At 45.2% G+C, this 14,425-nt stretch overlaps 1 pseudogene; it reads right to left on the reverse strand.

Moving 5' to 3' along the window:
* Positions 1-13,595: 13,595 nt before the first annotated feature.
* On the reverse strand, positions 13,596-13,704 carry LOC138285996 (5S ribosomal RNA; annotated as a pseudogene).
* Between the last annotated feature and the right edge of the window lie 721 nt (positions 13,705-14,425).

Below are 14,425 nucleotides of genomic sequence, written 5' to 3' on the forward strand. Positions count from 1 at the left end.
ATTTCAGGGTCCCAGGAACTGGATGGGCACCACAGGGCAGAGTAGGAGTCTCTCCAGAGATTCCAGGTGCTGGCAGAGAGAAGTCTTTGCTGACCCTGAGACTTCAAACAACAGGAGGCAAGCTCTAGATCAAGCGCTTGGAGATTTCTTCTCAAGATGGAAGGCACACAAAGTCCAGTCTTTGCCCTCTTACTCTGGCAGAAGCAGCAACTGCAGGATAGCTCCACAAAGCACAGTCACAGGCAGGGCAGCTTTTTTTCCTCAGCTCTTCAGCTCTTCTCCAGGCAGAGGTTCCTCTTGTTTCCAGAAGGGTTTTGGGTGCCCTTCTTATACCCAATTTCTCCTTTGAAGTAGGCCTACTTCAAAGTAAAGTCTCTTTTGAATGTGAAATCCTGCCTTGCCCAGGCCAGGCCCGAGACACTCACCGGGGGGGGGTGGAGACTGCATTGTGTGAGGGCAGGCACAGCCCTTTCAGGTGTGAATGACCACTCCTTCCTTCCCTCCTAGCACAGATGGCTCATCAGGATATGCAGGCTACACCCCAGCTCCCTTTGTGTCACTCTCTAGTGTGAGGTGCAACCAGTCCAACTGTCAAACTGACCCAGACAGGGAATCCACAAACAGGCAGAGTCACAGAAATGGTATAAGCAAGAAAATGCCCATTTTCTAAAAGTGGCATTTTCAAACACACAATCTCAAAATCAACTTTACTAAAAGATGTATTTTTAAATTGTGAGCTCAGAGACCCCAAACTCCATATGTCCATCCACTCCCAAAGGGAATCTACACTTTAATCAGATTTAAAGGTAGCCCCCATGTTAACCTATGAGAGAGACAGGCCTTGCAGCAGTGAAAAACGAATTTAGCAATATTTCACTGTCAGGACATATAAAATACATAACTATATGTCCTACCTTAACCATACACTGCACCCTGCCCTTGGGGCTACCTAGGGCCTATCTTAGGGGTGTCTGACATGTAAGAAAAGGGAAGGTTTAGGCCTGGCAAGTGGGTACACTTGCCAAGTCGAACTTACAGTTTAAACTGCACACACAGACACTGCAGTGGCAGGTCTGAGACATGATTACAGGGCTACTTATGTGGGTGGCACAACCAGTACTACAGGCCCCCTAGTAGCATTTGATTTACAGGCCCTGGCACCTCTAGTGCACGTTACTAGGGACTTACTGGTAAACCAAATATGCCAATCATGGATAAGCCAATTACATACACATTTTGTAAAGGAGCACTTGCACTTTAGCACTGGTTAGCAGTGGTAAAGTGCCCAGAGTAAAAAAACAGTAAAATCAGAGTTCTGCTCACATCAACAACCTGGGGAACAGAGGCAAAAATGTTAAGGGAGACCACGGCAAGGGTGAAAAGTCTAACAATCATTAAAATAACAATTGTCCAACACGCGCTCAAATCTGTTCTGTCATTGCAAGCTAACAACAATGAGCATCCTGATTCGGCAGAAGGCAAGTATTCAAGTAACCAAAGACACTGACCACATGCCCTTCTAGTACGCGCTGCCCATCTTAACACCCAGCAATCAACTATCAAAGGTAACCTTTCAAGTGAGTGCAGTGCTTTACAGCCTTTTATGATGCTAATCTTCTTTATCTCTTGTTTTCTAGGACTGGCATCTGTGACACTGGGTTGTGGAATTGACAGTCCAGGAGCAAGCGCGGAGGTGCAGAGAATCCCACTCTGCATTCGAAGACCTTTGACAGCAAAGCAATCACCTTAGGACTGGTGTGACTTTAAATACCTGCTGCACCTGGTTACACCCAATCTGAGTCACCTGGCCACACCCAGTCTGATTCATGAGCTGAGGCATCAAGTTGACACGTGCCCCAGATTCCAACACAAGCATTGGCTCAAGGAAACATTTCTCAAAGGCAACAACAATCATTGGCCCATGAAAGGGCAGGTGATCTGCTTAGGAGCACGCTTTACTAAATGCCAAGATTGGCCCGAGGACGAGGGCTGCTCGGCCTCCCTCTGTATTACTGATTAGGCCCCAGAGGATGGGGTCCCCGGGGACAAATTGGCCCTGGGAGGGGTGCTGCGTGGCCCCCTTTGCCTTTGATTTTAACAGCGGTCCCCTCCCTGCTTACAATATAAAAATATTTCCCTCTTGGATCTGGCCCACCCGATGGTTGATAAAAAGAAGCATGAGAAACTGTATTTGGGTTTTTAAAAAACATTTCCTGCAGATCTGCAGGAAAATGTAAAAAATGAAATGTTTGCCCCTGCGGGGACCCTGTGGCCCCAAGCCTAGAGGATCAAGGTTTCCTGCCTCTTGTCCTTTTTTATATTTTTTTCTTTGGGACTCCCCTGAGTCCGAGTCCCAAGATGGCTGCCACCCTTTTCTTGGTTGAAGGGGTGGCAGCACTCAGATCTGATTTTGAGATCTGTTGGATTTGCGGGCCCTCCACATCTCTAAATATACATACATAATTTTTCTTTAATGACTCCAAAACTACTGAACAAGTTTACAAATTACAAAAAGCACTCTTTCTGGACCAAGATCTAGCATTCTGCCAATCCGCGGTTCTGGCTGTAGTTGTGTTCAAAATCCCTATGGTATATTGCATGGGGAAACCGTGTTTTGAGACCCCCCTCCCCTTTTCCTCAGACCTCTCTTAAGGAATCACTCCGAAATTTTCAAGACAGCAGCTGAAGTGAGTGGCATACTAGTTTTAAAAATTTTGGGAAGATTTGTCAAACGGCACCAAAGTTATTAGCAATGCAAAAAATGCTTATCCTACGGAAACTAGGTCCTAGCTATAAATACCTACTGTCAACTGCCACTAGGTTACATGGATATGTGCTTCAAAGGTGCTGGTCTGTATGTTTGCCACATCAGGACAGCTGTCCACAGCATCCATTGCAACAAAGAACAGTGCACACTTCCAGAAAGAATACAAAATGCTTCCATTGTGCAGGACCACCTATTGCATATTGCTTGTATTGTGTGTGACCACATTCAAGAAGTGTGGTAAAACTTAATGAATCCAGCTGGCAAGTGATTGCACACACTCTTTATTGCAAAGGGTGGGGAGGGGATAGACGTACATGTATATGTAAATATATACATTTGTGGAAAATGCTTTTTCATAGACCTGAAAATACGTTTGGGAGCATTTATATATCTTTGTCTAAGGTAAATCATCCTTTAAATACAAAATTAAGAAAACACAATGTAAAACAAATGAACGGTAATTAAATATAGTGGCATACAAAATGCAGCTAAAAGCTCAATATTGTGCTGCAAAATTTCACATATTGTGCCATAATATCCTTGAAGGTCTGTTTGGGCTTCTTTGTAAGGGGGATTGTGGTTGCTTAGTTTTTCAGACCTGGTAAATTCAGCGAGACTCATTAATGGGTCTTCTGTGGAACATGAAGTGTGAAAGCAGGAGACAGGTAAGCAAACCATCTGGGTAATGCATGAGGGAAGTGGCTATTCGCTCAGCTGCCAACTGAATTGACACACTTTTACTTTTTCATACTATTCACCCAACAGAGTGGGTTTCCAACATAGATGATTATTTGTCCTATGTCATGAGTGGCCCCTTCAGCCACAGCAATGTTTTAGTCACCCAACCAGTGTATCCTGGGCATGATAGTTTTGTTTTTAACATTCTAGCCAGTGTTTTGAGAAGGCTGGGTCCTATCTCTAAGGGCCCCTCATTTCTATCCTTGAAAGTGTTGTGTCAGTTAAAGGAATATGGAGTGACAGGCTTAGAGACTGGACCCAATTAAAGTCATTGTGGAGGGAACCTCGGAAGTAAAGTGGAGGACCAGTAGGAGGAGTATGATGAACAGTTGAAGAATAAGGACCTGGGGGTGGACCACCACAAGGGTTACAATGATCAGCACCATGAGGAACAGCACAACTAGAACCAGGACCAGGGTGACCCAGTACAGAGGGAACCAGGTACAAATGGACAAATAGGAACAGGACCACGAGAAACAGGACTAGAGGTCTCAGGGACAGGGTGAGAAGGGTCAGGAAGGCTGGGGGGTTATGGAATAGGGAAATCATGACTCAGTCGATCATGGTTCGGACAAACAGAAGGCCTAGGAGTAGGTGGAACAGAAGGCCCTGCACCAGAAGGACAAGGAGGTCTAGGGAGGCCTGAGAGAGCTGACCAGGACGAGAGGAACAAGAAGGACCAGCAGTGACAGATCCTGGTAGACAGATCCAAGAAGACCAGTGCCAGAAGAACAATGGAAAGGAGGACTAGAGACAGGAGGATCAAGACTAAAGAGATTAAATCAAGGATGACCATGGGGCTAGAAGATGTGGGACCAGAAAAACTATGACCAGGAGGGACAGGGGCTAGCAGGACTAGGAGTCCCTAGATTCGCTGTACTAGGAGTAAAAGAAAGGACCAGAAAGTCCAGGCACAGTGTGATCAGAAGTTCCATGAGGTTCAGACTCAGGAGGACCCTAAACCAGCATGACATGGCCTAGGATAATCCATAACACAAGAACCACGGCTAAGGGAACAAGGAAGACCAAGTCTAGGTGTAATAGTAATAAAGGGAACATGACCGAGGGAATCAGGAGCAATGGACAAAAACACAAAGGAACAGGCAAACCAGGAAACTAAGAGGACTAATAGAACTAGGATGGGACAGGAGGACTGGGTACCAGGAGATTAGGGAAGCCAGTGCAAGTGGGACTAGCACTAAAGGGCCAGACAAAGGAGTACCAGAACTAAAACCGGGTCTACGTGGATGAGGGACTAGGAACTGAAGGATTAGGAACAGGCAAACAAGAGGAACTAGATAAACCAGTGGAGCTGGGCCAAGAGGACCAAGGGACCAGAAGCTGGTGAAGAGGATGAAAAGGGCCAGTACTGGGAGCCTCTGAAGCAAGAAAGCTGCAATCCAGACAAGCATGGGCAGGAACATATGGGAATACATGGAAATGATGACCAGACAGGCCAGGACCAAAAAGGCAAGGATGTGGAAGCCCTTTCCCACCAGAACTAAGAAAGACTAGGATAAGCAGTGATGTTCCAGTACCATTTTTGTAGTCTATGAAGGCAAACATAGGTGGACTAGTGTCAGAAGGATGGTGACCAGATTGAGGGTGACTATGAAGATCAGGACCAGGAGGACAGTGGTCAGTATGGCTAGGAGAGCAGGACAGGGACAAGGAAGACCAGGGGGGCAGGACCAAATCCACAAGGAGGACAGAGAGAGGGGGTTAGGTAAACTAAAAGGCTCATGACTAGGAGAACCAGAAACAGGGCTAAAAGGGCAATTAAGATCAAGATCTAGGTGAGTCGGACTTGAAATGCTATATGTAGTGGGTCAGTCAGCTCAGGTAGCAGGACCAGCTTTAGGAAGTTCAGATGTAAATAGGCCCACCATACGAAGACCAAGGGCACTGGACAAGGGTGGCTAGGAGGAAAAGAACTAAAATGACCAGGCTCAGGAGGACCTGAACAAGGAGAACCAGGATTAAGAGGGCCATGACTAGTGGTACCAGGAGGGCCAAGAGGACAATAAACAGAATCAGGAGGATAAAGCCTAGGAGGGTCAGGACACAAGAGGCCAGATGAGCTAAGGGTACCAGCAGGACTAGGACCTGAGGCACCAGAACTAGAAGGAGAACCAAGGTAAGGTGACTAGGGCCAAAAGGGCCAGCAAGGAAAGTACCAGCAGGGGCAAGACTAGGGGAACCAGGAAGAGCCATGATGACCAGATGACTAGGTTTAGGATGACCATCTGAGAGGACCAGGATGGTCAGGACCAAAGAGACTAGAGCTGGGATGGCTAAGAGGAACAGGGGCAGGGGAACTCAAACTATAAGGAGCAGGACCGAGCAGATCAGATCCAGCAGGCACAGAATCCTAAGAAGGACAAGGACTATGAAAACCAATAATAGGAGTACCAATGCAATGAGACCAGGAATCCAGGCAGCAGGAGCCAGAAGGATAAGCTCTTAGTTAGGAACAGAGGGCCAGGGGGACCAGTACCATTCAACTAGGAAGAGTGGAGGAAAGAGGGCCAGGCCCTGGTGCCCCAGGAATAGGAAGACCAGTGTGAGAAAGGAAAGGAGGATCAGGAAAAGGGAAATCAGGTCCAGCATGACCACAGTCAGGGGGACCAGGCCAAAGGGCTAGGGATTGAATGGTCGGAAGACTAAGAAACAGGAAGTCAAGTTCCGGGAAGAGCAGAACAAGAAAGACCATAGCCAGTTGGTGTGGAACCACCAGGACAAGGGGCAGGAACCTCAGGATTATATCTAGAAGAATTAGGAAGGTCAGGAGCTTGAGGACTATGGCCAGTACGGCTCGGGCACCAGAATAAACAAAGAAAGGGAACAATACCAAGGGTATCAGGTGGGCCAGGACTGGAGCAAGAAGGACTAGCAAGATCGGGACCAAGAGAACCAGGAATAGGCCTAGGACTGCCAGGCAGATAAGGATCTCTTTACAAGGGTCCAGAGTACCATGTGGAGCAGAAAGACTGGATCTTGAGGTTAGCAGGAGCAGGGTGAGGAAAATCAGGATCAGGGGAACCAGAGCCAGGAAGACTAAGGAGGCGGGACCTGGATGGCGAGGAGGACCAAGACCAAAATGACCAGGTTCAGAAGAATCCCATCAAAGGGAACCAGGGCCAAGAGGGTCTGGACCAGTTGGCACAGTGCCAGACGGACTTTGATCACAAGGCACAGGGCCAGGAGAGCCAGGATGATCCAAATCAGGAGGACAAGCACTAAGAAGGACATGCTTAAGAAGACCAGGACACAGGAGGAGAGGTGTATCAAGGGGTCCAGCAGACCTAGGAGCTGGTGTATCAGGAAATGAAGGAACAGGGTGAAGATGATTAGAAGGACTCAGTAAAGTGGAAGAGATCAAGAGGACCAGGACAGAACAAGAAGAGCTAGGCAAAGGCAGTCTGGAAGGACCAGGTTGTCCAGGAGGACCAGGGCCAAGAGGACTGGGCTAACAAAGACCCAAACACGGATGACCAGGAGCAAGATCAAGTCTGGTGGGCACAAAATCAAAAATAAAACAAGGACTGGGAGGACAAGTTAGTGCAGAACAAGGATGAAAAGGTGCAGAAGGACTTCACAAACTAGGGCCAGGTCTATCATGGTAAGATGGAGGGGGCAGAAGAATTCATCAGATGAGGCAGGTAGGCTAAGACAATTAGGACAAGGGTCCAGAATGACGAGGATACGGTGTATTAGAAAGATTAGCAGGATTCAGGTTAGAACGACCAGGGGCAGAACCATGAGGACCAGGATCTGGAGTACCAAGTGAAATAGAGAACCAGGACTTGTGGTAGCAGAACCTGTGTGATGATCAGGGGGACTAGGACAACCAGAGACAGGAAAACCAAGGGGACCGGATCTCAAGTGACCAGGCCCATCCTAACAGGACTTAATAAGAATGACCAGGACCAATGGACGCAGTACCAGGTGCATCAAGGATGCAGGGGCTAGGGCCTGGGGTATCAAGATGATTCAAATCATGAGTACTAGTAGCGCCAAAATTAGGAGTACCGGGATACAATCCTTTCATGTATACTTTGTAGATGACTTGCAAAAGGGGTCTTAAGAAAATGTTTCTATTTTGAAGGGATCACCCTAAATATCAGATGGAGCCATGTCACTAGGATACAAGTTTTCCAGTTCTGGCCTCTGTTTTGATAAATCATTGTTTTCAGGCATTTTAGTCTGATTTTGACCAGACCAAGAATTACTAACTTCAGAATGCATTTATTTGTTGCATTAAAACTCAGGGCAGAAAAAGAAGTGTTCTGATAACATGTAGCCTTTTGTGAATCTTATATCTGACCCTGGTACATTCCCCTGATGCAGAAGAGTAAAGAGCAGCACCTAGTTTTGAAAAGGATCTAATCATCTATATCATTAGCCATATTTATAGGTAAACGTGGGGAGAAGGATCATTTGTGGAGTATGTAACAACTCAACAAAAGGTCCCTCAAGGCACAGTGTCTAGGACCTTGGTAAAATGCAGTGACATTCTGTGCCACACCTTCCAAATTAACTTGAAAAAATTCAAGTATTTTCTTTGATGACTATTTAGACCTATGATTTATTGCCGTTCAGTTGCAAATTCCTTTTAAGCCAATTTTAGCACTAACTTGCATAGGGAGATGGGTGTGAATTGTATTCACTCCTTGTTTGCAGTTCTACCTGGTGGTAAGTGCCTGTTTAAATCTGTGCTAGGCATAACAATACATAATTTCAGCAGTTTCGACAGCAGCCATGAAGTTTCTCTATTATACACACCTGCTTTCTAAATTGTGCACACGGTCTGCTTTTTTGCCGGCTGCCAAGTAAAATGAAGTTCCTTTGCTTTCTGCATGGTTACTAGCCAAACAGCACATAGGGCCTGATTTAGACCTCGACGGATGGGTTACTCCGTCACTACGGTGATGGACACCCTGTCTGCTAAAACCTAAACAACATTATATCCAATGGAATTTAGATTTCGGCGGACGGGATATCCATCACCTTTGGGACGGAGTAACTTGTCTGACACATTTGAAAATTAGGCTAAAAGTGTCTTTCATATAGTCAGCGGCCTGGTAAACAATGAAACAGTTTTTCTATTTGCAAGGCCAACTGCAAATAGTACACAAATAGTACATAAAATCTGCTATTTACCTTGAAGCCAGGTAAATAAAGAAGTTTATTTGCTATTTGCATGGCTGCTGGCTAAATTGTGCATAATCTCAGAAATGTATGTGAGCATGTCTTTGCTGTTAAGGTTAGCAAATATCTCCATTCCCAGGACTGCTCCCCCTTCCCTCTTAATGGCGCCTTCGGTATTTACATTCCAAGTAAATTCGAAGTAGGGCTTACTCTCAAATGGTTGTATGCCAGAATATCATTGACAAAAACACTGTCTTTCTTCAATGTTGCGTCCTAAACATCATTCACAAAAATGTGGTCCCTGTGGGTGTAGAAGTTCTATTATGAACTCCAGTGGGGCAATTCTTTGGCGAACGAGATATAGGAGTCAATATTTCTGTCAAACAATATTTAGTTCAAAAAAATCTTATACCATTCTCTCTTGGTTAGGGAAGACCTTTCATTTTTACTAATAAGTCTTCTACCAGGATACGCTTCTTTTTCTTTATCAGGGAATTTTCTGCTGCATCTATTTAGTTTTGATCTTGTGTCTGCTGATCGGAGTCATTCTGTTCTCCTGCCAGTGACTCAAAAATATTTGAGGTGAGCACTTGAGAACCGATTCATCCACGAATAGAAGGAATGGCGCAGATCTGTCCCTTGTTTTGACTAGTCTGCTGCAGGGTCAGACTGGCCACTTAACCCATCGCACATTTCCCCATGGCAGTGGCGTAGCGTGGGTTGTCAGCACCCGGGGCAAGGCAAGTAATTTGCGCCCCCTAACCCGGGGCAAGGCAAGTCATTTGCGCCCCCAACCCGTGGATTTAGTCTCTTCCAAGATGTTGCGCCCGGTGCGGCCGGCCCCCCCTGCACCCCCCACGCTACGCCACTGCCCCATGGGGATGGAGACACGGGAGACTGGCTTTTGAAGGGTGCTGGCCGCTCACATGTCATTCTCTCCAGCTCAACAGGGCCATCCATCTCTCCTGCTTCGAGTGCTATTTGGTGGTAGTGAGAACCAGCCTACAATACATTGCATTTTAGGAAGAATGTCTTGAGTTTCAATCCTGGTGAGCTAACTTTTTCCTCTTGCTTCACTTCCTGTTAAGAAAATCCTCTCAAATTGAGTTATCCACTCCTCTTCCTATCTTCCTGCTTCGTTTTTTCTCTTAATTTCTGCCCTTATGTTACCATTTGCCACACCACTTGGAATCCTTCATTTTCGTTGCATGTTTTATCTCTTGCAATATATTTTCCAGAATTCCTTTAATTCTTAATTATTGGCGCTCCATAGTCTTTGCTACAGCTCTTCATGATTTCTATATTTATGCCATTTATTGAAGCAACGTAATTTACATAGTTTTGGAAGGAAAGCATGAAAGAAAACTTATGGCTATCAGAACTATGCACAGCGTAAACAGTATAACACTGGTAGAGATGAAATACATTGGTGCATTGAGACGTCGCAGAAATGTGAAAATATCATGAAAAAGTCATCTAGATTGTGTTGCCACTTTGCACTATGCATGACATATTAGGCATTTTTAAAACTAATTCTTACCTGTTCAGTATAATAGTGCAAATAATTTTGTGCAGAAGGATAATCAATCCTCAACACAGTTCAGCTTGGAGGAACACCTGTAGAGGGGTTGGCAAATGGGTGTCGTATGGTGGAAACCTTTTGGAGAACTGAGTGAACACTAGTAAAGAGTTAACCAGGAAGTCTGGCCTTCATTATGGCACGCTCCTAAGAAGGAAGGATTTGAGTTCAATCCTGAGGAGGTTGAGAGTAAGCACTTCCCTACTGGAGAGGAGGCCGGGCACTGTGCTCCATAGTTTTTGGGCAACTCTGGAGACAGCTTTCCTAGGGGCCTATTTTTTGACAACTAAGGAACTTGCAAGTGCAGTCCTCTTGTACTCTTAGACATGCATGCTCCTCCATAGATGTTTTCAGAGACATTTGTTGTGTTCAGATGTAATTCTTTGTAAATGATACTTCCAAGTTTGAATTGGCTTCTTGCTTTGAGTTAAACCGCTGAAGGTCTTTTAGGGGTAATGCGCATTAAAGTGTCTTTTAGTGTGGTCATCTTTGTTTTGGTATGCAAGTTAACAGGTCACTGCACTCATTTTCTTTGATTAGGTCCTACCTATGAATGAACAGTTTAATTTGTTTCTATCATATTCCGATAGTATTGCGCCTCCTTGACATTGTGTCTGTGTGTGTTCAACCAGACCGAGCCTGAGGTTGAATATAAGCCAAATGATTTTGCCTTGTTAATCACTGCAGGTAAGATTTATACAGTTAATCCAGTTTTATGTGAAAGTAGACTTTGGCGTCATCACTGTACTAGGTAAATGAACGGCAAGTTCCTTTATGAGGTCCATTAGAGGGTCAATTTCCAGGCTGAACTACTGTTTGTGAGACGATGGAACTCCGTGGTATGCTGAGCATCGTGCAGTATGGAGGAGAGTGGTGATCGTCTATATGTATTTCCATTTTATGAATGCTGAGATACGTGGAGAACCATTCAAAACACAGCACCCTTAAAGCCTCAGTTGTGGTATAAGAAGGAGAATGTTGGGGTCATTGGTGTTGAATGCTGCAGAATGGTCAATCGGCACAATGAGGCAGGACTCACTAAAGTCCAAGAAGTTAAGGAGATAATCAGCTTCCAAGACTGTGGCACTTTGATGGGTGTCTTTGCCAAAACATCACTGAAAATCGCATATTTATTTTCAGCTATGTAATTTTTCAATTGTTTACCAATACAGTTTTAAGTGTGTGGCTAAAAGCAGGAGACTGCTGTTGGATTGGGAATTGTCTATATCAGATTTGTCACTTCCTAGTTTTTAGGTTCAGCATTAGTGTTCAGCCTGCTGTATACTAAAGTATACAACAGAGTGAGTTCCAGCATTTTGATTTGTTAGTTTCAGTGCCCTTCAAAAATCATTGCTTGCTAGTGGTCAGTTCTGCCTCTTTGTCCTGCCTTTTTTCACTTTGGGAGCAGCACAAAGTACTGTGTAATTGCGCTATGTCCTGTTTATCTCTTCTGTAAGGGACTTTTTTTTGGCATTTGCCTGTTTCACCTCAACAGTGTGGGTGCTTGTTCAGTCCCTCCTCCCCACCAGCTCCCTCTGTAAACATAAACCAACAGCAGAGGGGGGCTTTTCCAGGGCCAGCTCGCCCTCGCTCTCTTTATTTTCAGTCTGTGGCAAGAAAAGTCCACTCAGTAATTTACAACGCTAGGAGCTCTTACTCGAGCAAACACCAGAGCATTGCATTCCCCTACCCCACCCCCAGCTTTGTAAACTCCTAACCGGACTTTTCTAGCCACACAAATAAAAACAAAAACGCAGCGCGATTGCGCTGCGTTTTTTTTTCTTTTCATTTGTTTGCCAAGAAAAGTCCAGTTAGGAGTTTACAACGGTAATAGCTCTAACTCGAGCAAATGCGTAACCCGTTGTATTGAAAATGCTCGTTAAATGCTCTGGGTTACGTCCGATTCTCTCATCTTCACAGGCTGCAGCAGCCCCTCCCCAACCTAGCACGGCTATCAGACGGCCCCTCTCACACACTCAATTACAATGGACAACCCTGACCTGACACAGCATGTGCTGCGCCTCCTTCGACCCCTCCTTAGGGCATGACACAGAGGAGTCACCAGGGGAGACGCTGCTTCTAAACAGCAGCGTTCATTCTTCCCTCCCAAGGACGATTAGTTGCTGCTATGCAGGAGTTCTCTCTTCGTTATCCCACTGAGTAGCGACACCTCCATTCACTCTGGTCGGGAGAAATATCTCTTCTACTCTACCTTAACAAATCCAGAAATAAACGGGAAGGCAAGCCAATGACTTACCTCTTCTTGCACTTTTTTCACTTAATGGAGAGGCTCTGTCACTCTGTAAGTGCCATCTGCAACATATTCACCATGCCTTACAGGTAGAGGGTGGCCAGTCTTTTCTTTACTTTTGTCAAACCAGGGTGCCACAGGAAGTATTTAGGAATTGTTGGAAAAATCAAATCTTTCATCATGGAATCCTTTCTCAAACAACATGCAAAATAATGCCCCTTCTTACAATACAAGTGAAACTGAAAGAGACAGAGGTCTGTAGTTTAATGCTTAGGACGTAACAGTGAGTAATGTGCTCTCTGCTGGGATGTTTTCTTATGTTGAGCAGGTTTTATTCTGCACACGCCCTGCTCACCCATTCTTTCTGTGCTCGATAAATGGATCGTTGAGTTAATGACAGCTGTTACAGTGCCATGAAATGCCGAAAATGCTTTTACAACAACTCAAATTATACGCACCTTTCCTCTTTTTATTCCCTGTTTCTGGAATGTTCTGCTTTTGGACTCTGTTACACTAGTGTCTGCAACTCATTTCATTCTTCCACACCGAATACATCATCGTCCTTTTATCACATTTCTGATTTTTTTCCATTTGGTTGCCAATAGTGGGCTCAAGCACTATTTCTTGGGGGCTAAGGCTTATTTATGGCACAAGTCTTAAAGAAAATAAGTGGGGGGACTGACCAAGTTAGACACCATGCAAGTGACATTACGCCACATGACACCACGGCATGTGAAATCGCACCTGGAATCACAGGTAGTGGCATCACAACCCATGACCTGACAGGAAATGACATCACAAGAAGTGAGATCTGGTCTTAAGACCTCACGCATATGCTTACCGCAAGAAAGCAAAGCCTTAGCTAGGGATCACTTTGCCCGTCATGGAGCAAATGTTTTCTTCAGCTTGGGCCGAGTGTAAAGTGTAGAATAATTGTAAGTTTTCCTTTGGAAAGTGTGTATTTTAGTGTTATTGCTGTTCTTTTTTATTTATTTTTTTAAGACAGGAAAAAAAAGAGTGTAGGAAATAAAAAGTGGAAAATGAAATTAACGAGGAAGCTGTGTAATTGATCTAAGACGTGCAGCGTCTAGTGTCTGCGAGAGGCAAAATGCCTACAGCACCAGGTATTCCCAGACGGTCTCCTATCCAAGTACTAACCAGGCCCGACCTTGCTTAGTTTCTGAGATCGGGCGCATTCAGGGTGGTATGAACGTAGGCAGAAAAAGCTGCAGTTTCAGCTCTCAAAGCCCACCGCCCGGAGCCTGCTGTTCTTAATCGCACCTGCACAGGCTCCCCTTGGGAAGTTGGACATGCGCTCACTCCCGGAGGCCCAATGCCCCAACCCACATGGACCACCATTTTTAGGGTTGAGCCTGCGCGCATGCGTTTCACTTGCGAGACGCATTAGTAGTTAGCAAACGGCTCGGAGACCCACCCATGTCACATCAGTGTCTTTCATGGTTCGTGGGCTTGCCTTTCAAAATCTGCTTGCTTTCATTAGTGGAAGGCATGCATACATCATGCCTTTTCTGGTGGTTAGCCCTCCTCGAGCGCAGGGACCAAGCACTGAAAACATGCAAGGCTCGCTGTTTTCCGTACGGTTTGTGGACTACTTTTTTTTTTTTTTCGCAGCGCAATCTCGCTTGGCAGAAGTTGAGCGCTTTGCATGACATCTACCCTGTTACATAGTTAATTGCACTTTTGCCTGTTACGTAGATAATTGCACAACTCAGAGAAATGCGAGACCTGTTGCATTGCAAATGCTTGTTTAGAGTGTTAACATGAATGTTGTTTCAGAGAGCTTGCTACTGTGCCCTGAATTGTTGAGTTTCCCATCAGTCTCACACTAGCAGCTATAAGGCCTTAGGCACATGCAAATAATATACACAATTGTGAAGGTGTTTTTCAGATGTCCGATTTCATTATTGATAAATATTCA

Source organism: Pleurodeles waltl, chromosome 3_1 (genome assembly GCF_031143425.1).
Source record: "Pleurodeles waltl isolate 20211129_DDA chromosome 3_1, aPleWal1.hap1.20221129, whole genome shotgun sequence".
In the NCBI taxonomy this organism is placed as follows: domain Eukaryota; kingdom Metazoa; phylum Chordata; class Amphibia; order Caudata; family Salamandridae; genus Pleurodeles; species Pleurodeles waltl.